Raw genomic sequence first — 27,076 nt, 5'->3', positions numbered from 1 at the left:
GCTATACAATTTGAAGAAATAAAATAACTGTGCTTTGTTAAACTATGAGACTAGTTCTTGTTTGGACAGAAAGTCAATGTAGTGATGACCATAACTGAAAATGATGCTCTCTTTCAGATACAAGTGTGAAACTGATTTGCTAGAATACGTGCATATTGAATACCATCTTGAGCTATGTTTCATTCTTTTATTTCTGTTTCTCACCTTCCCAAATTCCCTGAGCCCTTCCATAGTTTCTTATCTGCTTCTGATTTGTTTGTTTGTTTGCTTGTTTGGTACCGGGATCAAACTCAGGACCTTGGGCTTTCCAGGCAGGTGCGGTGCCACTGAGCTAAATCCCCAGCTCCCATATGCTTCTGTTTTTTGTTCAACCACACAAACACATATGCATGCTAGGAGTTAGGGGTATGTTTTACATGTATAGAGAAAACAATGTAAAGGTAATTGGCTTCAGTATCTTCAATCACATTAGCTCATTCAGCCACAGGCCCATTGCTCAAGCTAAGCCCTTTCCTCCACCTATCAGTTGTTCCCCTCTTCCCTTCCCTTTGGTGCCTATTGCCAATTTCGGCCTTTTATAGTCTCCTTCCTTTCCAGCCTCTTCTTTATTCTGTACAAAATAAATAAATCAGTTCACTTTACAGAAAAAAAGGCATATCATAGGACTCTTCCTTCTCTATCCTCTCACACAGCTGTGTGTGAATCTGGACCTATCATTTCTTCCCTTCCACCATCCAGGCATCTTGCCATCTCATCACAGGTTCACCACCTCCAGGATCTCAGTCCCTCAGCTCTTGGCTCTCCTTCCTGTACATTTAACCTCTCTTCTTCTAACAAGGTGGATCCTGTACTATAACATAATTTCAGGCCTCTCAATTTGCTTAAATATCAGTTAAAACAAGATTTTAAATCCCAAATACCACTCCAATTACCATATTGCTTATTTTCCTTGAAAGTTAAACTTCCTTTCCTCCTGCTGTTTTCTGACTTTGCAATGTGGCTTCTCCCCCACTATGCCACAGAAGAGGCTTTTTGGACTCCAGAGTCACTAATGGCCACAGTATTGACATATCTAATGGACACATTTCCATCTTTATCTTACTTTTCCACTGTACTGACACCATAGCTGGCTTCTTCCTACTTAAAATTCCCTCTTTTCCATTAGAGATATTATTCTTTTAAAATTCTTTGCCCTCCTTGTGGCTGCTCTTTGTCAGTTTCCTTCATTCATCCTTTTCCTCCTCTCTAAAATGCTGCTGTGTTTCAGGGCTCCACTGTCAGCTATCCGATTTTCCTTTTAATGTTCCTCATGGATGAACTTACTCAAATCAGTAGCTTCTTTATTTCTCATAGCTTTATAACTTCAAGATCCAATCTCATATACCACCCTAGGCCTACCTGCTGAGTCCCTGGTATACTCCCACCTGTGTGTCTGTTTGAACACCTCAGTATGATAGTTAAATTTATGTGTCAACTTGGCTGGGCCAAGGAATACCAGATAGCTGTCAAAACATTATTTCTGCCCAGAGAGCTGGCAAAACCTTTCATCTGAGAAGGTGTTTTCATAAGTATTTGAATCAGTAGCCTGAGTAAAAGCTACTTACCCTCACCACTATGGGTAGTCATTATTCAATCCATTGAGGGACTGAAGAGCACAAGTAGGTGGAAGAAGAGTAAATTCTCCAGCTGGGACATCTATCTCATTCATTCTTAGACACCAAAGCTACTGCTTCTCAGGCCTTATGACTCCAGGATTTAACAGAAGTGGCCACCACCTCCAGTTCTTAGACCTTCAGACTCAGACTGGAGTATATCACTGGCTTTCCTGGTTCTTCAGCTTGCAGATGGCAGATCATGGGACTCTGCAACCTCCAAAATCACATGAACCAAGTCCTATAATAAATTTCCTCTTATCTATCTACATATAGCCTATTGATTCTGTTTCATTGCAGGACCCTGACAAAGACATTTGAGATCAGCATGACCTTTCTCATCGACATTACCATTGATCCTGTAAGTTCCAGGCAGCTTCACCACACCTGAACATGTTGAAGGTAAGATATAGGAGCTCATGTCACTTGTAGGACATGAGCTTGCTCTCTACGTGATGATTCTTTTTACACAACTGACCAGTTTCAAAACAAACAAAAACCACTGAAGTGGCACAGTTCCTGCAATTTCTTAAATCCTGTATCAAAACGTTGGGGGATTTAACCCATTAAATCAGATTGTTGAATATATAATCTAAAATAGTAAGATCACCAGACATGTTACTGCATTATAGGATCTTATCTATTACACCTCTCAATAGCAGGCTACTTTCAAATTCTAAGCCTCTGCTTCTTGCATCATGAACATAACCAGAACTTCCCATTGGTCTGGGTTCACTTGGTAACCCTGGGGCAAGAACATGAGACCCAATCAGGAAATGGTTCCAAAGATCAGGAAATAGCATAACAGTAATCTTTCCTAAGAATTTTCCAGTAAGACTAGTGTTTCTCAGGAGAACAAGGATTAAACATCTGAAAATCAACTCTCAAAACACTTAACATCCATTTGATACTTAGAGAAAATTTCAACCAGTTACAAGTATGTAATTTAAAAATTCAGCTTATTCAGCAGTATGAATATGGAGAAAGTAATTGCATGTCACCAATTTAGAAACATCAGTTGAAAGAGAAGTTGCCCCTCATGATGTTTCACAGGATAAGATTAAAGAATTAGGAAATATCTTTTATAAATATGTGAAGAAGAAAAGCTAAGGTTATTTCAATCCCGTTTGTATTTCATTGTCCCTTTTATTCTAAAACTGCACCATTGTTGTTATTTGCAGCTTAACTACAACCTATAATAATAAACAAGAAAATTAACAAACCAGACCTCTAAAATGTCCAAAGTCAACTTTAAAAGCTCTCTAATAGATGCTTTCCTGAAGAACCATCATTGACTTCTTATTGCTTGAATAAGCTACTGTTAAAATAAATATACCATCTGAAGAAACCAGGTTTGACACCACCCTTCCAGGAAGATTCTTTGTTCTCACTGAAAGTGGAGTAGCTGGCTTACCACGTCCTCTGGATCTTAGTTAAACATAATTTGAACTACACCTGATATTAAAACTTATTCTGTATGAAAAGCAAAACTTTGTGACTGACTATACGAGCAGACATTTTCATGCCTCCCGTTCATTTTTCTCTAAATTTCCAAAACAAGCTTTTCATCAGCCTGGGAGAAGAACAGTCCTTAGCTGCTCAGGGACTACCTTAGCAGTAGAGGCAAAGTAGTTCACTCTCCCATCTCATTTAATCCTTGTTCTCAGCTGCACCAGTAACAGTTAACTCTCACTGTACTGGCAGCTAGTTTGATGAAGACTCTGGGCTCTTAGGGACAGAGCTGAAACCGCTATACACTCCTTTCTCCCAAAGACCATGGACCTTCAGGGATAATGACTTTGTGTCATTATAGCCTGAGCCAAAATGCAGCTGATAGGCTAGAGGTTAACAGTTCTATTTCCCATTGCCAAGCAGTCTGGACTGGTAATAAGGTCCTTATCACATTTCTTTCTGCTTGAAGCTTACAAGACTTCCTCTTCAGGAATACCCACACTTTTTTTTTTAAGGAAAGTAAGTTTTAGGAAGGGTAAAAAAGAGAAGCAGTGAAGGTACATTAGAGCAAGTCTACAGATAGTATGCCACTTTTGGGATATATTTAATTTTTAAAACCCACATACATGACATCTCCAGCAAGGGAAAAAAACAGTAACTCTTCCACTTTCTTGCTATATTGCAGCTTATGTCAGTAACTAGAAAAATTATAAAATTCCTACTTCACATTTCAACCATTCTTCTAAAAGTGTATGTAGACACATCAATATATTGTTTATTTAAAACTAAGCATTCAGTTGTAGTTCAGAAATTACTACAGAAAGTAGTAAGTGGATCCCAGGGACAATGGAAACTAGATTTTTTTTTGTTCCCCTAAGACTTATTTCCAAGCCCTATGGGAGTTTTATCAAGCTGAGCTTCAAGTATACTGATCTTTTTTGATTCCAATTAACTTGTGCCCTTCTATTGGTTTTAATTCAGGCCTGTATCGCTCATCTCCAGAGAAGAAAACCAACAAGGAAATGAAGTTAAGCAAAGTGATGGCTGAGAATTTGTTTTTAAAAAATTGGCCCCCAAGAGGGTGAACAAACATTTGAAGCTACTTTGATTATTACAAACAGAATCTCTGATAACCTCCTAGTGCCTGGGATAAGGGGTGGCAACAAAGGTAGGTGCCCACCCAAACGTTCTGACAGAATCCAGGGCTATGCTTGGCAAGCCTGCTAGAGACAAAACCAAATGCCTGTACAGCACATATCCAGGGACTAAGAGGCAGTGGGGAGGGCTGCTTTGCTTTACTGCTCCCCCTCCTTCTTTCTGCCTTGTGTTCACATCTCTCTCATTTCATTGCTATCAAGCCAACTCTGAAGCTGTCTGAAAGAGGATTGGCTATAGTTTCCATCAGCCACCTGGCAGCCCTCAGCCGCAACTAGCTTTACTTAAACTCATGGTTGGCTTCGAAAAACCAAGGGGAAGGGAATGGGGAGAATGAAGAGAGAGAGAGAGAGAGAGGGAAAGGGGTAGAAGGAGAGAAGGTAGGAGGGAGAGGGAGAGGGACAGAGAGAGGGAGAGGGAGTGGGAGGAAGAAGGAGGAGATAGATAACATCCAAATAGTAAGGAGGCAGTGCTGAAGTTTCTAGTTTCTTTATAGGAGATAAGATCATATATACCTGACCAAGCCAAAAAGGACTTGGAAGGGGACCTAGACTTGAGTCAACCATGAGTAACAGCCCTTGAATAGGATGACTGCAGCTGGTCATACACTTTAAGCAAGGCTTAGACTAAACATTGTGGCCTGTGTGCTTTCTTTGGTGTTTATTACATTCCATTTGTAGAAATCCTCATAATGTTTTTTCCTATGCATGCAAGTTTGTGTTATATCATTTCCATGCATGCAAATAGCAGTAAAAATATTAGCTAACATTTATTAGCATTTACCATGCCCATATACCTAGCATGATACTAAGATCCTTATTTGTCTTCTCTCAGTTTATTTTTAAAGCAACTCTATTAGAAAAGGTCCCCTTCAGATTCTAGTTTCCTTATTTAATCGATTGGAAAACTGAGGATAACTTACTTAGCTAATAAGTGGTGGTAGAAGTAGTCTTCAACCCCAGTATTTCTGGCCCCAAAGCCACTTTTTTTTGTCCTTATCCAACACCACTCCGAGAGCAAATCAAATCTCAAGACCTTACTTTTCTGAGCCTCAGATTCCTCAGTTTAATGAGGGAATTGGATGACACTACTTCTCGGTTCTGAAGTGGTCTGCTAAATAAAGCCCCATTGGCTTTGCAGAAACGGAATGCTCCTGGGAACTTCAACTTTCTGAAAACTCTAACAACTCTACTTAGACATAGGACAACAGAAGACAAATATGATCTTGATTAAGTGAGCTTGGGATCTATAGCCAGATCTCCGGTATTTGGTCAAAATGTCCAACTGTTTGTGAGTCAGTGTACCTATGATTTCCTCCTGAAGGGGTGAATCTTAGAATGTCTGCTTTCTTATCTCAAGAAAAAAATCCCTCCTAAGATCCATGTACTAGCTATAAGCCTTTCCTTTGCTTCTTTTTATAAAAAACTCATAAGAGGGGTCAGGATCCCTCAAGGGTATCAAAGTCATGGATCCTCATGCTCCTTATATAAAATGGTGTAAGACTTGCATATAGCCTTCAAACATTTTCTTGTCTACTTAAAATTATTTCTAGATTACTTGTAATACTATTACAATGTATAAGCTATGGTTGTTACATAGTTTAGCTTAGAGAGTAATGTCAAGGAAAAAAGGCTGTACGAGTTCAGGATGCATTTTTTTCCCTAAAGATTTTCAATCTGTGATTGATTAAATCCACAGATCCAGAACCCACAGATATGGAGGGCTAAGTGCTGTTGTTCCATGTTCTTAACTTTCATTCTTTCTCAACTTTTTGGGTTTCTGTCCTATCAATCCACAGAAACTCCTCTTAACAAGGTTATGTACAACTTCCAGGATGTTAATCCACATAAAAACAAAACCCTATAGCACCATGATTAAGGAATAATGAGTTAAAAAATATTTATAGATCAAAAGAAGTTTATAAACTATCTTCACTGAAACTCTTGAGCTACGTGCAAAAAGAATACACATCATTAGACAGACAGACATTATTTTTCATAAAACATCACTTATTTTTTGATTATAATAATATTTATTGTATTCAAGAAAATTGGCAAGTACATAGTTTACATTTTATTCAAACAGATGCACTCTCCTATTTTACTCTTGATATATATCATTCTAATATACACATAGTATATTAAAGTTGTTAAGAGTGCCTAAAAGAAATGCCAGTATCTTCTAGACGTAGAAACTCATCTGCAGGGTCTTTCTTGTGCTCCAGTAGAAAACAAAATTGAAGGTTAATGATTCCGCTAATGTCACATAGCTGGTATTGGTAGTCCTGACACTAAATGCCAAGTCACAAATTTCAAAGCTAGAATCATCCCATAATTCTGTGCTCCTTGGATATATTTCAAAAGATTGGTTGATATAACACAATGGTATTTGCCCTTTACTAGTCGGTAAGTGATAAAAAAAAGAATTCACAAAAGAGAAATTCTAAATCCCTCCTCTGTAATCCACCCATTCTCAACCTGTTCCCAGTATGTGATTTGGCCATTTGGGAAGTGTGAATGTTTTATCATTTCCAAATTTTGGTCAAATTTAAAGTTTATCAATGATAATAGCATTTTTATTCAGTTGCACCCCAATGTGCTGTCTTGAACAGGGAATAGTATTGTAGATGGAGTTAAATATGATGCATCAGTAACTTGGCCTGAGATGTAGCTGTAGGCACGGTTTCAGCCTATCACCTGGGTTTTCCCATGAGACTGGGAATGTACACATGTGAATGTCCTCATTATGTTAGACAAAGCAGTCAGTGGCTTCTAGATGGCCTAGAGGAAGCTTATGAGATATCTTCATATTGCTTGGCCTTTCTTGTTAATAATCACAATAAATATTGGGCAGAGAATTCTTTACAACAGGAATTGTACACAAATTTTCCTAGATGTGGAAGACATAGCTCTTCAACCAAATCCCATTCCATAGCTCTTCAACCAAATTCCGTTCCATCTGGTCATAAACCAGACAAGCCAGCTACTGCAGACAGATGGCACTGGGGAGACAAAAAGATGCTCTCTCTGGAGGGGGGAGTTGGTTCCATGAGAGACACTAAACTTTCACTGTCTCTTTAAAATATAAGGTTGGCCTATGTATCCTTGACCAAAATCTTATTTTCACTTCTGAAATTAACAATCACAAGGAGGCTAGGGTAAAAGCTACTCTCCATCTCCCTACAGGCCACAACAGCAGGTGTGCCTATTTTCAGAGGTAAGTGAAATATTTGCCAAATCATTTGGCACATTTCAACTCAAAATGTGCCAAATTACCTGTCAAAGCTAAACAGTCTTTTCAAAGGAAAGATAAATGTCCGTCCATACACATTTGCATGGACCCACAGTGCCATCCAGTGGCTCCTTATGTAGGTCACATGTGTGCAGGGTTCCAGGTGCTTCCCAGGGTTTGGATCCAAGCTGGTCACTTTGTCATGGTATTGGTTCCTTTGGTGTCCAGAGTCCTTGGGAGTCGGTAGGATGCAATACCTGCATTTGAAATGAGCTATGTTGGAGGAGACCTGGTGTCAAGCCTGGTGTCAAGGCTTGGATGTCATCCTTCTGGTGTCCTGCTGGGAGAATGAGCTGCCTGTAAGATTTTCCAACCAGTAAACATCAATGTAACTTCTTTCACTGGATCAACATCAAGGGAAACTTACTAAACTTCACCTAGATTTTTGTGTTTAGTCCCTAGGCGTCCTCACTTTCCAGAGAACTGGGCCATCTAGAGAATGGTAACCTACTTTCCCTAGCTTTCCACATGGGAAACAGTCTTCATTTTTAAATTCCATCCTTGTCTAATTTCTCCTTTAAAATGTCTTTTTAATGGATTGAATTCCTCATTCAGAATAATTCAAGGAGTTTGAGGCCATGTAAAATGGTGGAAAGTAGGTAAAGAGGAGGGAAGGAAAGTAGGAAATGAAGGAAAGAAGAAGAGGACAGAGAAACCAGACTTGATTTTATTGGGACAAACTGAAGATTTAAGCTGGTACTGCCTCTTCTAATGACAGTTTCTATAAACTGTAGAGAAAATGGGGCTTTTGAAAAGAAAATGGATCATACTGTGACAGGGGCAACTGTATATAACTGTAAAGTGATATGTTCCTCTTCAGAGAGTAGCTGGGCAAGGCTCATGAGGTGAACCAATCAAAATGTCTCAGAACTGCTGTACACAGCCACCAGATTGATTTTGAAGCAGAGTTCTTACTGAGGAGTGTTCCAAAAAGAAAGCAAGAATCTGAAAAGAAATTGACCATTGCTACAAATAGGTTGACTGTTTTCCCATTGGCTTTTCCAGTGCAGCTTGATGGAGACCTTAAAATGGATCAGCCTCAAAACCTCTGGATCCGTGGGACCAGATTTAGATATTTCAGCTTGTCATTTCTTCATCTTTTAAAAAATATCCCATGAAGAAAATATATCAGCTGCTCTCATTAGCAAGCTGTTTGCTCCCCAAATAAATTAATCCACCTGGCTCTAATCTTGACAGACCTGAGTGGACCATGCCAACTAACCTCTACCCTGCATTTCTCATTTGGTATTTTATCATTCTGATAGAATACATTGTATGAAATAATGAAAAATAAAGGAACTTACAGATCATCAAGTTGGCTGATATATTTCAAAGTATTATATAACTGCAATCAGATCTCCTATTTGAAAATTCTTTGGAAAGTTAGTAGTCCAGGAAAGCAATTGCTTGGTAACATTCCTGAAGTCATTTAGAAGGTCCCATTTCAACCCCAGAAAAAAACTACTTTTAAAATTGTATTGCACCAACTATGGCTCACTATAAGGCATTCTCTGTGAGTGTATAATAGACACTTAAATGTCTCCTCAAATTTATTCTTTCTTTCTTTTTTTTTTTTTTTTCTGGTACCAGGGATTGAACTTGGGTCCTTGCGCTTGCGCAGCAGGCAGCGAAACCACTGAGCTAAATCCCCAGCCCTATTCTTTTTTTCTTTTAGCAACAGACTCTTCCTGAATTTTAGTAGTGCACATGGTTGTTTATAAATCTACATTTTATGAATTACGTGGCTAAATTTTAACCAATGACTAGTAAGCAAATACCTCACCTCCTGCTTTTAGATTATGTATTTTTATCTGTTTATACAACTTTTTGATAAATTTTATATGTTCCTTATTTTACCAGGCTACCAAATCTCACTTTATCACCAATTTCAAGATAGTAGGGTCAATTTGTGCCAAAGATTTTATCATTTTCATATCACCAGGAATTGGGAATTCTTGGTAAGAGTTGGGAATCAAGGGGATTCCCTCCACTGTTTCCTTTAACTTTTCAATTATGAAATTATCAAGACAAGTAACAATTTGTCAGATGCTCTGCTTTTACCAAGTGACACATCCAGTACATGTCCAGCTAAAGTACTGAGTATTTCAACAATATTGTTCCTGTCCCATAGTATCACCTGAGATTCTAGAAGTCTATGTCTAGTTTTGAAATTGTGGCGGTGGTATATGATAATTATGACATTACTTTGGTTTCACTTTCCTTTTATCCTCTGACAAAAGTTTTTTTCCAGGTTTTATCTTTTGATTTATGCATCTTTATATAACTCTGAGCTGGGTTATTTTGTGGAACAACCCATATAAATGCCATTTGATACATGTAATCAATTAGGAGCAAGATAAGTAACAGATATGACAAAAGACCTTAGCACTGATTTTCTGTGTGCATGGAAATTGCTCATTTTAAGAGGGCTTGCCTAGGCTTGTTATGTGCCACGTTAAATCCTTCCCAATGTCTTCCTGCTTCAGAAATTTTACAGTGAATCTTAGGAATTGTTCAAAAGCTACCTTGTGACACTTTAATGATACTGATAAAAAGGTTCAAAATTGAGTGATATTGGGCTGGGGATTTACCTCAGTGGTTCTGCCGCCTGCCTCGCAAGCGCAAGGTCCCCGAATTCAATCCCTGATACCAACCCGCCCCCCGCAAATTGAGTGATATTCAATTTTGCATTCAGATGCTTGCAGAAGACCAGGTAAAATGTTCAGTTTTGGGATGTCGTGCCCAGAAGTCTGTACGAGTATGAGCAGTGTGAGCCTCATGGTGAGTGTGTGAAGGATGAAGTGGACCATTCTGAAATGAAACCAGACTAAATTCGGTGAGCACAATCACAGATAACTGACATCAAGCTGTATGATATTAGGGGTCTCCAATTTCAGCTTCACAAATATAGGCACGCAGACATCTACCATGACAATCAACTTGTCATATAACAGTACACTGTCATACATCTGTCTGGTTCCTGGAAGAATAATTTTCTTCATGAAATTTGTCAAAATGGGAAATCTATCTGCTATTGATGACAGGAGAACCTTTCCTTTGCAAGGAGAACAGCATCCCAGGAAAGTCACTAATCATCTGGTAAAAGTAGGGTATTGGAAGGAAATGATTTCTCTTGCTGGTACTATTGCTCTTGAAGAGGAAAGATCTTACAGTATTGACCCAAAAAGCTTCTCCTAGGAGATATCTTCATCAAATGACCCACTTTTACTCAGTAGGATAATATTTATTTTGCTTATAATTATGTCAGCCATAACCTACTAAAATTTTAAAGAGACTCATTGTTTTCAAATATCTCTTCCCAACACTGAGTTCCCACAGTAGCCCTATGAAATAGGTATAACATATCTTACTTCCTTTATTCAGTATTTGGGAACACTAAGAGATGAGAAATTCATATGTCTTGTTAGGAAACAAAGTGACTAGGACCTTTAAGGTATTCTGACTCCTGACCCAAACTCTCCACCAACAACACTCTCTCTCTCTCTCTCTCAAGTTTAGCAAATTTCATCTAATGGTTAGTTTTTCAGCCCAAAGAGGCTGCCCAGCTCCTGCCTTCACATTTCCATCTCAGCCATAAAGTAAGAGATGAGGTATCTGCTTCCTGTCCATTGGTTAAAATCTAGCCACATAACTCATAAAATGTAGATTTGTGCACTACTAAAATTCAAGAAGGATTTGTTACTAAAAAAAAGAAAGAAAGAATAAATTTGAGGAGACACTTAAGTGTTTACTATACATCCCCAGAAAATGTCAGGCAGAAATGGCCTCATAGTGAGCCTTAGGTGGTGTGATACAAATTTAAAAGCAATTTTTTCTGAAGTTGAAACAGGACCTTCTAAATAACTTTAGGAATTTCACCAGGCAATTGCTTTCCCGGACTACCCAATTCCCAAAGAGTTTTCAAATAGGAGATCTGATCACAGTTGTATAACAGTTTGTTATATACAAAATTGTATCAAAATATTTCATAACCTTTTGAGCAAAGTGCACAATCCAATTTAAAAGAAAATGTGCAGGCTTACATTAAAATAGGAGAGAAGGGGCATGAGGAGTACATGCCATGAGAAAGCCCGCTCCAGAATTAAATGAAGAACCTCAGCTCTATAATGTTTTTTCACACCTTTAATCTCACAGTTCCCCCAAGCTTTGCATTTGAAGCCCCAGGTCTTGGTTCTCAGTGTGAAATAGGCCACATCCCAGGGCTGTCCACTCTTTTCCATTGGGAGGGCAGTTTCAAAGGAGAAATTCACAGGCCAAAAGAGATAGCCTAGTGAATAATGAAGGATGAAGAAGGGTAGAACTGAGAAAATAATTTATGTCATGCAAGAATGCAGCTGAGGAAGGGGAAAATGCATAGCTAACGCTGGTGGAAGATACAGAATTCTTTCTTTGCTTTCTCTCATCTTTGGGGTTTTTGGTTTCTCTCATTTCCACTTACATTCATCCCCCCCTCACTGTGATTTTCTGTCTTTTTCGTGGATCCCTAATCATCATACCTCACATTTCTTAACTATATCAGTAGTCTTTTTACAGTGACATTGTATGTGTACATATGAAAACAATTCTACCGCATCTCCAAAGGTGATGGCTGGACTCATTCAATTAGAGTGGAGAACACTGAGCTTCTCTTTCAGGAGTTTCTCTGGCAGCCCTATGACAAAGCAAAGGGAGCCAAGGGTGGGATGAAATTGTTCCTTTTGCTTAACCACAAGAGCCCTGGGTTCCCATTTCACAAGGCATTGCCTTTTCCACTCTGCAGAGTAAAGCGCAACCCCCAGGGCAATCGTGCAATTATATGCAGCTTTGCTCTTACAAGGCCCTATACAGATTGAGCTCATTTATCAACTCTTCACTTATCTAGGATGATTATTTTAAATATAGTAAAATTTACAACCTTTAAATAAAAGCAGTGGGTTGTTCCCGCACTGACAGTTTGGTCTGAATAAGGTCTGAGGACACAACTCAGCCTCCAGGCTGATGTAAGTGCTTCTCTTCAGCTCTGTCTTTCTCGCTCTGGACCATAGCTGTCTTTGCTTTTCAGTGGTTTCTTATACAGTAGAGAGCCACTCCTTCACATCCTTTTAACTCTGGAATCCTTTGGAGTTTTCTCTCTTCTTCTGAGTGATTCAAATGCACTAGCGAGTTCACTGCTCCAGCTCCCTCCATGAATAATGATGCCAACAGTAACATATCAGCTCTATAGCTGTACAGTATGTGCTTCCAGATCACTTCCAGACTCCAGATGCCTCAGCTGCTCCACAGCACCTCCTATCTTCTGCCTCTCCCGGGTGAGCTGGAAATGAAGGCTTTCCTCCCGGCCTGGCACCCAGGCCATTGGCCTCCAATGAGGCTTCTTTTGCAGAACAATCCAAGATTACATAGAGTCCCCAATTGTCTCTGGGTCCCTGATGTGCTCTGAACTCCTGGACCCTCCTCTTCCACTCTGGTCTACTGCAGTGGTACCATACCAGGGACAGGCCTCCAGCTTGGGGTCTTCTCCTCAGTTTTGACAGTTCCTCAATCTAGTCACTGGTGCCCCTGTAAGATGAGACCAATTCTGAATCCTCCTTTGGCAAGAAACCAGGATGCTCTGCCCTTCTCCTGCAAGTCTTTCAGGACAAAGAGTCTCATCACTTAAATATTGGCACCAGAGGATAATGGTCCACACTCTTAGCCTGAAGAAGAGGAAAAATATCACGTATTTTATGAATGCACATCTAGGCCCTATGCTAGCTAGAAGTTGTTTTATTAGTTCAAGGGGGTCCCACATATATTGGTTCTACTCTGCACACTACAACTCCATTAAAAATATGTGAAAGTACAGACAAGCAGGGTCATATATGCATTTAACTTGGGCTAACTCAAGTATACATGAATGATATAAAATACACAAAATGATATTTCTCATATAATTGTATATACTGTACATATTTAATCTAAGTCTCTTATTAAACACTTATTTATAAAGCCTATATTATATGCCTATAAACATAGAGTATGATACTATGAAAACACCAGGCCTGGGGCTAATCATTGCTGAAGAGCACCCAGCTACCTGGCAGTCCCCTTTGACTTTTGATTCAGCCAAGTCGGAATGCATATTTATCCATGATCACTACATGAATGGAATTCATGCTCAGACCTTTTCTTGCCAAATCCACAAGACCACAGATGCAAGATGCCTGCATTGTCAGAGGCTGGTGGCTGAGTATGCACCAGGAAGGGCATTATCTTTCTGTCCCTCAAAATGTGGTAATGCATTAAGTGAGTTCTTTGGACATCATTTTTTCTACCAGCCCTGGGTTTGTGGCTTGTATCTAAATATTCCCTTGAACCTCACGTAGTCATAGATGGGCATTTTCAGAGGAGGCTGGATCTAGAGTGTATGATGCTGGGATCAAAGGTGTGTGATTAGTAAATTAGTCCACTAATCGATTTGGCATAGTTCTTGGAGTGGATCTTGGGAAGGCCCTCCCTGGGTATAAGTGCTACCCATGGGGCAGTTAGCCTGAACAAAATATAAGGGACAGAAAGAGGGCTGCTGTGGTTGCTTGTCACTTGCTACTTCACTGCTTTACTGCCCACCGTGAACTGTTTCTCCTTTGTGATGCCCCTCTACCATGCCACTCTTCCATGGCAGCTGACTCTGGACTGAAACCTCTATAAACTATGAGCCAAAATAAGCCTTTCCTTCTTTAACTCTGGATGTCAGGTACTTTGTCTCAGCAATGAGAAAAATAATTGAGACAATTGGGAAGAGGGAATTGGTCAGCATTTTGTAGCCCACCACTTTGGATACAGAGAAACTAATTTTCCCACCTCTTTCTAGACCTCTTTTCCTACCTGTATCTGCAGCTGGTTTCAAAGAGCTGGAACAAATCATCTACCCCTTCTGAGCCTCAATGTCTTTATCTGCATTATGAGATGGTTGGGTCAGATGTTCTTTATTTTTCCTTCTAACTCTAATATTTTGCAGTTCTTTACACAAAAAAATTTTCCACCATGCTCATGGCTCCTGTTGTTGCCCTAAGATCTTTCTGGACACACCTTGAGGGGAGGCCTTCCAGCCCAGAGGTGACTCTTCTGCATGACAGCCTGCAGCACTGCCTGGTATGTCAGGGAGAATATTGAGGCTCTGTCACTCTGGGAGACTTTGTCTGTGATGAAAGTTATGGCAGTGACAATGTAAAGTCTAGACAATTCTTTCCTATCAAAGCCAATAAGTGCTTCCCCCACTCATTTTCATTTTCTTTTCCCTTTCCTTTTGTTTTTTAAAAATGATTTATTTCATGTGTTTTTGCACAAAGCTAAAAGAAAGAAAAAAGGAAGGGAAGGAGGGAAGAAGGGAGAGAGAGAAAAAGAAAAGGAAAAAGAGGGAAGGGGGAGAGAAGGAAGAAAAGAGGGAGAAAAGAGGGAAGGAAAGTCAAGCAAGCAACCAGCCCTCAGGGAACGATGGAATCCTGCTAAAGGTCAACTTGCATTTGCTTCTGGGAATAAGACAGATTTACAAGTAGAAAAATTACGATCAATGGTCTAACTTTTCAGATAACCTCTGAATCTGTGCAGGACTCAGTGATGTCCTACACAGCAAAGAGCTCCTTCATCTGGGCTTTCTCTCCCTAAAACTGCAAAGAATCTGAAGATAAAACTTGATTGAACCATTTACTTGCTCCTCTGCATCCAAGCTGCTCTGGGACCAGATGTTCTCTGACTCCTTTGCACTAATGCATCTCATCAAGCCCACTTGATGTATTGCTCTGCCCAGCCTTCAGCACACCATCTCCTGGGATGGCCTAAAAGCAGATTACACTCTTTCTCCTTTTGAATTTCCATCCAGATGAAATCCAGTTCAAGGAAACAACAAAAACAGCCACAAAAGGTAAAAGCAAAGGAGGTTTCACAAGAAGGCAGCCAGTCCCAGAGGAGCAGAGAAAAAGAAAGAAGAGTTGACTTCACTTTAGTTGACATTAATTGACTCTTTGGGGCTCTAGAAAGTGATCACCTTCTTCTCATAATGTCTGGTCCCAGTAGCAACTCTCCCTTAAGGTCTCTCTGGATTCCGATCCTGTCTCCCATGCTCTGGAGGTTGGAAGTACTGTATACTTTCCTTTAGGGGGAGAAGATTGCAGTACTGTCTTAGAGCATTTACTACTTCCTGGTGTGAATAACTACTAGGGTACTATACCCTTCTAGACAGAAAGTTTCTTAAGAGAATGAATCACTTGAGAAATATTACCTAACAAAATTAAATGTAAGTTTATAGATATAGACTAGACATACATATACATGTGCTTATAGATTAGATACAATCTTTTGCAGTGCCTGGAACACAGTAGGAATTTGACAACTCTCTGGCAAGACAAATAATGGAAAGATGAATGATAAACTTGCTGTTATGGCTTGTATCTAGATGTCCCCCCAAAGCCTCATGCAGTCATAGGTGGGGCTTTTCAGAGATGGCTGGATCTAGAGTGTGCAATGGTGGGATCAAGGAAGGATGTGATGCTGGGATCCATTCGTAATGTGATGCTAGGATTAAGGGTGCTCCACCCTGGGTGTGAGTGCTACCTGCCCTAAGGGTGGGTATCCTGGATAAAATATAAGGGATGGAAAAAGGGCTGTTGTTGTCCTTGCTTGTCACTTGCTGCTTGCTTGCTGCTTGGTGCCTTCTGCTTGCCCTCCTTTTCTGAGCCAATTAAACCTTTCCTTCTTTAACTTTGGGTCTTGGATATTTTTCTCAGCTACTCAGAGAAGTAACTAAGACACTTGCTGAATCTGTTGCTGGCTCCCTTACTAGTCTCCCATCATAAGAACTTTTGTTTTGCTTAAAGAGGGAATTTACCAAAAAAGAAAGCCAATAATAAGGGATGAATAACTTCTCCACTTACTTCCAGACCAAACCTGGTGGTGGCCTGGCTGTCACTTCATTGTTCCTCCTCCTCTGCTCACTTCTTGCATTTGGGAAGTACAAACTGACTAAGCAGGAGGAGGACAGAGTTCATTCCCCAACCCTGTGTACTGTGCCCAGCAATTACCCTCTTGCAAGTGTCTCTCCAAAGGCAGATTAGAAGTTCAAAATGCCTCTCCTGGCTGCTGACCAGCATAGAAGGTGGCAGCTGACAAGACAAGGCAGCTACAGGGTCTGCAGCTGGAGGCTGGTTAGGGAAGGGCTGGAAGCTGATCCTGCTTTCCCAGCATTCCTTCACACACAATCTGGTGGGTTATTGACAATGCTGAGTGATGCGGATGGCATTTATTAGTTTTCAATAGCTGCTATAAAATGAACATCACACCATCTGCAAAATTAGGATTCAGAAGCAGCCCTGGATATTAAAATATTTGTGGCTGCTTCTGCTATTATATAAGATTTTACATTTTATAGGCTCCTCGTGGGACTGGAGGCATAAATTAAGTTACATATTTAGAAGCAGTAAATAAACTTAGAAGAGCAGTGGTACAATTAATGAATGGACAGAAAATTGCATATGGGAGGAGAAATAGTTTTTCTACATAGAGAGTCAGCAGTAAAATGGGGTTTAAACATTCTCCTATCACTATCATTAAGACATTCATAACAAAAATAATATACTGGAACTCATAGGGAAGATTTTTTGGAAAAGTGAATAAATAACCACATGTATAGAAGAGAGATTCAACGACTAATATACTTCCTCTCCCTTATCATTCCATAGGACTATGGGACTTGTCTAATTATTCAAGAGCATCTTGCGGTACTATACAACAGAGTAATTGTCTTGATCAGAACAATAGAAAGCATTCCAAGGCCTGATTCTAATGTCACCCAATTTTCTAGCATAATTACCATATTGTGTTGCGCTCTCTTAACCTCACACTCGTAATGAAGACATAATCACACCATGATTCAGTGATGCAATAGCAAATCAGGGTCAATCAGCACTAGTTCAGATTCCCTGGTTTGACTCACAGACCCCTACTGGGCAGGACCTTCAGAAACAGTGATGTTCAGTGATTGAAGGAGGAGGGCAGAGCTCATGGCATTGCCCTGGCCCTGGTTGGATTTCAAAGAAACCTCTTGTATTAGTCTAGAAAATTTCCTCCCATGTCACATGCCCTTAGTGATAGATTACATAGAAGAAAGCTCATCTCTCATCTTTTCTAGCAATACCACATTGTGTCAATCCATGTTAATTTACGGTTGTGATTGTGCCTATGCTTTGGTACAAATAGGTGTTAGAGAATGATGCTGGCAGGTATCAGTCTGGGTTCCCACCTCCATGAGGCTAGCCCTCACAATCAAGTCAGGGAGACCTGCTCACAGGGTAAAGATCCTGTGGGTAACAATAGATGAATATTTTCATATTGTGAATGACCAGGATGAGGCCACCACCTCTCCCCTAATTCCCTCTCCCAGATCTGCTCTTTCCTTCCTACTGAATCCCCACATTCATCAAGCCTCAGCTCAGGACGCTGTCCTCTCCTGATTTGCCTTTGAAAGGCTGCTATACTAATGGTGGTGGGAGCCTTAGGAAACCAGTCCCTGAAGTATCACTGAGCTGAAACCTAATCCAGAGATAGAAAGGGCTCTGGCCTGCTGCTTTGTATTAGAACAAAAATAATCATGGTAATAGCTTGCTTTCTCCTTGATACCTTTCATTCAATAATGTCAAGCAATTTGTATGCAAGTAATTAAGAAAACACTCCTTTGTGGTAAGTTACTAATTTAGCTCCCATTTTAAAGAGAGACAGAAAGAGGTTTAATGATTTTCCCCAGGGGACAGCAAAGTAGGTAGCAGAAACATTGGGTATACAGTGATTTGTGGCATAGGATCTCTCATGTTCAGCTTTAATCCCCAGTATTGGGCTCACAAAATTGCTTCAGAGTGAGAGTTGGTCCCGAGTCTCTTGGGTGGTGTCACTCTGTTCTATTCTCGAGCTGAGCCGCACAGTTTTGCCGTGAGACAGCTGCATTTCATAGCTGTTGGTGAATATTTCTGTATGCTCCCTTTATCACACGATGTATATCATTCCCCTTGCTGACATTTCCAATCACTGAGAACAGCAGAACCAGGGAATGAGTTGGAAGCTGTCATTTTTCCCCCTCATTGATTTGGGGGGAGGGAAAAAGGGGATGGGCAGGGGAGAGGCTAAGGTGGAACCTCTTCACTGCACCACAAAGGGATGTTTCTTGTCCCTCTGAACTGTTTATTCAAGCTCCCCATGTTTGCATAATACCTCCCTCTGCAGCCTCTCTGGCAGGCCCAACTGCTTCTGTCCTCATGTTTCTGGTACATAGACCAAGATGGACAAGTGACCCAGATGATCAAAGCATGGGGGTCTGGCCTCTACCTACCTGCACTCTCATTCCTTCTGCTCATGGACCCTACAATTCTTCAGGAAGAAGTTTTAGATAAGGGGTAGAAGATGATATTCAATATTAGAGATAGCATAATTTCATGGTGGTGGTCATTATTTATAATTATCATTTGATGCTGAATCGCTGTGTATGTTGAAGTTGTTGTCATTTGAAGATATGCCACTACATTTTTGTCTCATTCATATGAAATTTATGCTGTCAGAGGAGAAAAGACAAATACTAGCTGAGTGTAAATGCATTTTTCACTGTGAGGCAGAGCAAGAACTTGGAGAATATTGGGTGTAGGTATAAAATCTCTTTGTGAAGTAGACAGAGAGGGAAGATGGAATTTATTGTTACTATTAAAATAGTTGTTGGTACTCTTGAAGGTAACTATGAGTTATGTTCTTAAATAACTTCAATAATTATAGTAGTAATTAGCACAGGTAGGCTCACATGAAAGTATAAACATGTGAGTAGATAAATATGCTGGCAACTACATCAATAAAGCACTATGCAAACATAAACTGCTATATAAATGCTAATTAATTACATAAGTAGGCATACAGGATGGAATGGTTATTCATATTACTGCAAGATAAACAGGATGCACACACAGGCAGTGCATGCAGTTGAGGCTTCTCTCCACCTCCCACCTCCCATTCAGTGAGGAGGTCTCCAACCTTCTGTCATCCAGATGACAGAATCAGTAGCCATTTGGACCTACTGAATACTTCACATGTTGCTAGTCCCAAATGAAATGTGCCGAGAGCAGAAAAGCAACATGGATTTTGAGGACTTAATGTGACTATCTCATTAATAATTTTATATTGATTATAAATGGTAATGATAATATTTTGGAATAAGAGTTAAAGTATTTTATATTAAAATCAGCTACATATTTCTCTTTGCCTTTTTACTGTGGGTACTAGATTATTTTCAATTCTGTTTGTAGCTTTCATGTTGCTACTCTGGACTATTGAACCTGAGTTCATGGGAGCACAAGAAGGGGAAGACAAGGAGTAGCGATTGGGTTTTCAGGCCATGCTGTGTTTCTGTGACCTCCTTGTCTATGAACAGGGAGAATAAAACAAGGCTGCTTTTTCATGCTGTGATGGATGATAGTGAGCAAATTTGTCTGACAACCTCATCAGCCTGGGAGGGACAACTTTTGATTCCAGACATTAAAATAAAGGGACCCTAGGCTTGCTAGGATATTTTGGCTGCCTATCTGCAAAGTTGAAAGAAAGCAGACCGCAGGTTTATCATGAGCCACTTCTGGTTGGCACCTGTCTGGCCCCAAGACATGGCAGTTAATTATTCATGAGGGGCAAAGAGGGTGGGGACAAACAAGAGGGACACTGGCCTGGAAGGAGAGACAGGAGAACTCCTGAAGCAGTTTGTCTCAGAATTCACCACACACTGGGCTTGCAGGGCACTTATTGTCCTGAATGAGGAGGATTTACAAGAATTCACTAGCATATCAGCCAGTATAGTGTTTGTTAGATAAAGATCGACAATTATGACAATGAATTCTAGTTATGTCGCTCATCTTTCTAGCAATACTATATTGTGTCAATCTGTAACACAGGTTATGGTGCTTATTCCTGTTTATGTGGGTTACTTAAAGCACTTAAATGTCTATTTGAAGGTTAATTTCCTAGACTTGCTTAGTAAATTCAAAAAGTTTTAACTCCAAGAAGGGACAATTAGCTAGATTATATTAACTAATACAATACTCTACAATTGTGTGCAAATGTAGTAACCCAAGATTAATTTGTTAGAAGAATATAATAGATTTTAAACTATTGAATTCCCTTGCAACTTGGAAATGGTGAATAAACAATCCATATGGAACCAGAATATCACATCCTCTTTTCAAAATCACAGGTCCTATGGATGACCAGGCTCAGGAGACACCTTTTAAAGGTCCCAGCTTTCTCAGAGATGTTCATTTTAAAGGACACTTAATGTTCAGCCAGTCCAGCCTCACTCTGATCCTATCTTGACCAATGAGGATCCAAGATCCAGAAAGCAAACCAATTTTTCCAAGATGTCAGAACTCCTCAGGGCTGGCCCAAGACTGGAAAATGTCAATGGCCAGGCCCACGTCTACTAGTCCTGATGCAGAGCCGGAGTGCTGGAGGAGGTTCCCATGCTGTAGGGCCAGCCATCTAAATGTCACAAGTGGAACTAGTAAACTGTGAAATGTAGTCCAACCTCCTCCTTTGACAAGCATAACTTCCTTAAAAAAAACCAGTGAACCTGCTCCCATGGCAGAGATCTTGGATTTCTCTGTGTACCCAGGATGTGATGCAGAAGGGAGATGCAGGCTCGGGGGGGCGGGGGGGGGGATGTTCAAGTGGCTCTGTGGAAACAGCCAGAAGAGTACCAGAGCTGGGTCCTCTAACTCATAGCTTGGCAGGGCCCCAGGACCATCATTTAAGAGAATTCTCCTCCTGCCCTGATTCTTGATCCTGGGTGTCTTTTCTGTATTGTAGCACTCCCCTCTGAACAATTCAATGTACATAGAACCCTATTTACTCCAATAATAATTATTCTTCCTGACAAGGGAAGGAGTTTGTGGTCTCAGAAAATAGCACCAAAAAAAGAAACAAAGAGTTGGAGTTCTAATATTCTTCTTTTGTTCAGGTCTCATTGCTGCCTTACATCTTCTCCCATCATTCCACAAACACATGCGTATATACACACACATACACACACACACACACATGCATGCATACACACACTCTGAGACATACACACTGAGACACACCTGGAGACACACATATGTATACCTGGGTAACTATAGGAAGAGCTGGGAATCCTCCATGAGGCACAGTAATCACTCTCTTTCCTGTCATTTGTTTGTTTGTTTTGAGTCACTAGAACTGTACTGATTTGCATGTTGTTTTCATAAATTTGCATAGCACATTCAAGAGGCCCTCTCTCTCCTGGATCCTTTCCTGCTACAGAAATGTGGCCAGTTCTCCCTGTGGTGCAAGGCATACAAAGGGAGACTTTATTTCCACAAACATTTATTACAATGGAGCTTTTAAATGCTACTGAACATAGAAGGATTTTCTTTTAATTAAAGTACCAGTGTGAGGAATTTTTATAAAGCCATCCTTTTCTTGGTGTGGTCATTGGGCAGCTCAGAAGCCTGAGAGCCAGTGCTGAAGGAAGGCACAGAATGTCTTGGTCTGGGAGGGATATTTTAAGATGATCCAACTGGAACAGACTCTAGAAATCCTCTCAGCCCCTTCTGTCCTCTAGGCCTCTGCAGTCTGGCTCCCTTGCACATCAGAACTCCCACGGTAACTCTGCCAGCAATGCTGGGGACCCCTGCCCATCCGGCTTGGCACAGGCTCCCTGGTCCCTAAGTAAGGCTTGGAAAACTGTATGAAGTGTTCTTGTTTTGGTTTCACTTTTGGAATAATGACCACACTGTGCAATGCCACCTGATTCTAATCACTCAAAAGAATTCAGAAAAAGAGCATTTTCAGCCCCATACATGAATGTGATATCGTTACTCTTGTTGAAAATTAAATCATATGTGCACAGGATACAGACTCGCCTATATGCAGTCCCTCCCTCTCTCCAGTCTCATAAGTCATCCATTTACCTTTATTATGTTCCTTTTACCCTCTAACACTGGGCCATTCACAGAATGAAAAGGCAAGAGAAAGGGGCCAGCTGTGGGACCTGAGTCCTCATGGTTCTCCAGCCTCTACATAAGAAATGGCTAAAAAGAAAGTAGAAGAAATGAAAGTTTACCTGTGGAAAGGGAGAAAGAACTAAAAAGAGAAGAAAAACATAGAGAATGAACTTTCTCCAGGCCATTGCTCTGAGAGCTAATATGGCGTGAGGGTCATGAGTCATGGCTTCCTTTCCTGTGAAGGAGGGGGAAGTCTGTGGGCCTGGGACTCAAAAGGACCTGGGAAACTCCCACTCCACCACATAACAGTTCTGTGGTCTTGCTTAGTCTTTAAAACTGGTACCACAATACTGTAAGATCCCTGCTCACCACAGAGAAATTAAGATTAAATCATTGAATGTATGATTTTTGAGAGAAATCAAGTTTGAGCTTTTTGAGATTGGGTCCTTCATTCTTGACATTGCCTTTTGCAAAGTGATGGAAAAGGAGCTTGAACTAAAGTATATTTTTTGTTTCTTTTTTTTTTTTTCTTGAGTCAATCCACAAACATTTCTGGACATTCTACTGTGTGTTTACCCTATGTTAACTATGGTATAGAAACGTGCCTACTGTCCCAATCAACCTCTATCATGGGCTGCTAAGCTCCCAACAAGCTTCATTCACTTAAATTTTTTTTAACTTGGGAATAAAAGCAAATCTATGCAGGACAATGTATCTCAACACACCATTTCGAAATTCCAAAAACAGTGTGATTCAATTGCTCATGTCAGGTCTCTGGCCAATTCCATCCCTTGTGATCTCATCCAGTGGACACTTGTTTGTCCACAACTTATTTGGCTGTTAAACCAATTTAAACAGTTCTCCTTCCCTGGAGTACCCTTTTCCTTTGGCTTTTCTCATATCACTCTCTGTTTCTGTTTTATTCATTCTCTCTCTCTCTCTCTCTCTCTCTCTCTCTCCTCTCTATCTCTCCTTCCATTGCCTTCCCACTTTCCTGCCTTCCTGCCTCCCATTTGTCTGTATGCTCCCATAAGTGATCTTATCACTTCCAATGTTTAACTCTTATATTTTAATAAGTATCAAATTTATGACCACAGTTCATACTTCTCAGAGATGTACATTAATATATCCAAATGCTGAGTTCATGTTCTTTACTTGACTATTTCAGAAATTTCTAAATTTTTAACATTTAAAAATAGAAACCTTGATTTCTTGTTTCCAACTTGCCTTTTCACCTCCATGTATCTTCCCTATGTATTCACCCAGACCTGGAGTCAAAACCTTGGGGTCATCCTTTATTCTTCACTTCCCTGCATACCCAACTTCCAATCTATCGGCCAGTGCTATCAAGTAAATGGAAAATGTATCATGAACCTGTGTCTGTCTCCACCACTGCCACACCAGTCCAAACCACCACCATCTCTCACCTTCCCTACTTCACACCTCCCAGTTGGTCTCTTTCTTTCCACTTTCGTTTCCCACTCAATTCATTCTCCATGTGGCAGGAAAGTAAATTATAACATATCAGATCAGCATCAAACATAAACTGGTTCATGTCATTCCCCTGCTTAAAACTTTTTAATGGCTTTCTACTTAATGTGGAATAAAATCTGGTTTCTATACAGACTACTCGGCCTTACATTATCTGGTCTCTGATACCTTATTTCTACCTCATCTCGTGCCAAGCTGTCCACTTCCTCAGGGATTTCTAGTCATACTAACCTCTTCTTAGTTCCCCAAATGTACCCAACTATTTCTGATTCAGCATCATTTCATGCAGCAGTTTTCCCTATCTATAGCATATTCCCCTTTTAATCCTTTGCAATTAAATGTTTTAAAGTCCTATTGTTAAGAGGACATCTCCAACAACATCATTTAAAAATAGTTTCTCTCACATGTTTTTATTACTTTGTTGCTAAGCTTTCCTTTGTTCCTTCGTTACATTTGTCATGATTTTTAATTATTTTTTATTGAAAAAGTTTTTTCATGAAACTTGTTTCTTCTGTGAACTGCAATAAAACGTAAGCACTGTGAAGGAAAAAATACACTGTGACTATCTTGTTCCCCATATCATATCACCATAGCTCAGCACTTTGGGAATAAAGGAAGAAATAAATGAAGAATCAGAACTCCCATAGTGTTATCAAAAGTTTTCATAGTCCATTTCCTCAAATTACAGATCCAGTTTGACTTTAAAATTTGGGAATGGGATTGTAGATCAGAGATAAAGCACTTGACTAAAAAGTTAAGGTCCTGGTTCAATCTTAAGTATGTGGGAACATACTTGAAATGCTATTCCCATGAAAATTTCTAAACAGTCATCTTTGATAGATTCAGGTCCCCACATAGGCCATATTCATAAAGACAAGAGTTAGACACACTAGAAAAATGAAAGAAGTTGAAATTATGATTATCTTATTTGACTTCTTCATGAAAAGTGTTTCCAGGCCACCATTCCATCCTCCTAGGGCAGAGAAGCTGAGCTGGTCCCAGAACCCAGAAGGAAGCTACCCTGCCACCATCCCATGCTCCTAGGGCAGAGAAGGAGAGCAGCACAGGTGCCAGAAGCACCCACACACACACCGTGGAAATGAGAAGACACATAAAGAAGCCTCAAAAACAGACTTCCAGATCACCTACAGCAACCTCAAAGGGAAACGAGATGCAACAATCTGATACTCAACTACCTGGACTCCCTGAACTGGTAACAAAAGAGGATCTGGTAAAAATGAAATCAGAAATAATTTCTCAAATAACAGCAAAGATGTGCTCATAGTGCAAGACATGCTTAATAAATCTAGACAGCATACAGATAAAAAAAATAGAGGATCTGAGGAACATGATGGAATCCCAACATAGGAAACAAATGGAATCCATAAAACAGATACAAACAGATTTCCAGGAGATTAAAAATTCTATCGAAAGTCTGTGCAGCAGAATGACCCAATGTGAGGATGGAATTTCAGATACAGAAGACAAGATTGCAATTAGTGACCAGGAAAAGAAAAATTGCTTCAAAATTGTAAGGGAACATGAAAAATCAATCCAGCAGCTGCTAGACAATGCAAAGAAGAATAACATAAGACTGATTGGAGTCAATGAAGAAAGAGGAGAGATTGCAGATGACATAAAAAAACTGTTCACAGAAGTGATGGCAGAAAACTTCCCAAGGAAGGGAAAACAACTTGACATACGGATAAGTGAGGCGTACAGGACTCCAAATAGCCTTGATCAAAAAAAATCTACACATAGGCATATAATAGTTAGGATTCCAGAAATCCAACAGAAGAACAAAATTCTACAAGCAGTGAGAGAAAAGAAACAAGTCACATACAAGGGAAAGCCCATCAGAATCACAGCAGACTTCTCAGTGCAAACCCTCAAGGCAAGAAGAGCTTGCAGTGACATATTCCAAGCCCTAAAAGAAAACAACCTCCAACCCAGATTGATGTACCCTGCAAAACTATCTTTCAAAATGGATGGAGAAATAAGATACTTTCATGACAAAGAGCACCTTAGGAACTTTGTGAATACCAAACCACCACTCCAAAAAAATTTTAGACAATACCCTAGGAAAAGACAATGAGGATCATAACCCCAGGAAACCCAGCAGAATGAATCCACTGGGCGTGACAAATTAAATGCAAAGGGGGAGAATCCAACAAAAAGAAAAAGTCATGACAAGGCTTTTAAAACTTTTACCTTCATCTCCCTAATGAGTGTATAATTCAATCTTGTTATTGTACTGATTAGTATTTTTCTCATTCTAGAGTTGCACACCTTTCCTTGTGCTATACTGGCTATTTATCATCTTCTTATGTCTACTTTTTAATTGGGTTGTCTATTAATGAGCTGTAAGAGTTCTTTATATATTCTGGTTATAGATTATATGCATTGTAAATATGGTCTGTTTAAGGACTATTTTTCATTTTAATGATGTCATTTAAAGTTCTAAATTTTGATGGAATTTCATTTATCATTTTTTTTCTTTTATACATCATGTTTTTTGTATCCTAGGAAGTTCTTGCCTACCCTAAATTCATAATCATTTTTCCTTATAATTTCTTCTTAAAGTTTTATACTTTTAGGCTTTCTTATTTAGGTTCATAGATCCCTTCAAGTTATTTTCATGTATGGAAAAAAAGGGTTGAGGTTAATTTTTTATATATGGATACCAAGTGTTCTAGTGATGTTTGCTGAAAACACTATCTCTTCCTCGGCTCTTGAATTGAGTTTATATTCTATAAAATGCTAATGTTAAATAATCTTTCAAAATTCAGTGGACCATATATGGGTGGTTCTATTTCTAGAGTCTTTGTTTTATTCAAATGATCTATATGTCTTTCCTTACACCAACACTGTCTTGATTACTGTAGCTTTAGAAGTTTTAAAATTAGGTACTAAACGTCTTCCAACACTGTTTTTTGTCTTTTTTTAAATGTTTCTAGCTCCTTTGTACTCCTACATAACTTTTAAATTTCAATATCCAATTCTTCATTTATAGCAAGTATA

At 39.7% G+C, this 27,076-nt stretch overlaps 1 long non-coding RNA gene across 5 annotated transcripts in view; it reads right to left on the bottom strand.

Moving 5' to 3' along the window:
* Positions 1-6,009: 6,009 nt before the first annotated feature.
* Positions 6,010-27,076, bottom strand: part of LOC110345479 (uncharacterized) — a 442,224-nt gene continuing 421,157 nt past the window's right edge. For all 5 annotated transcript variants that reach the window (XR_015442355.1, XR_015442357.1, XR_015442358.1 and 2 more), the window contains one exon: positions 6,010-13,246. This is a non-coding gene — a long non-coding RNA (uncharacterized LOC110345479). The remainder of the gene's footprint in view (positions 13,247-27,076) is intronic.

The sequence above is a fragment of the Heterocephalus glaber genome, unplaced genomic scaffold (assembly GCF_053883595.1).
Source record: "Heterocephalus glaber isolate CG9 unplaced genomic scaffold, H.glaber_assembly_v1.0 deba00001543, whole genome shotgun sequence".
Lineage (NCBI taxonomy): Eukaryota > Metazoa > Chordata > Mammalia > Rodentia > Bathyergidae > Heterocephalus > Heterocephalus glaber.
Note: the sequence above shows the minus strand (reverse complement) of the source record. Positions and strands in the feature narration are given on the sequence as shown.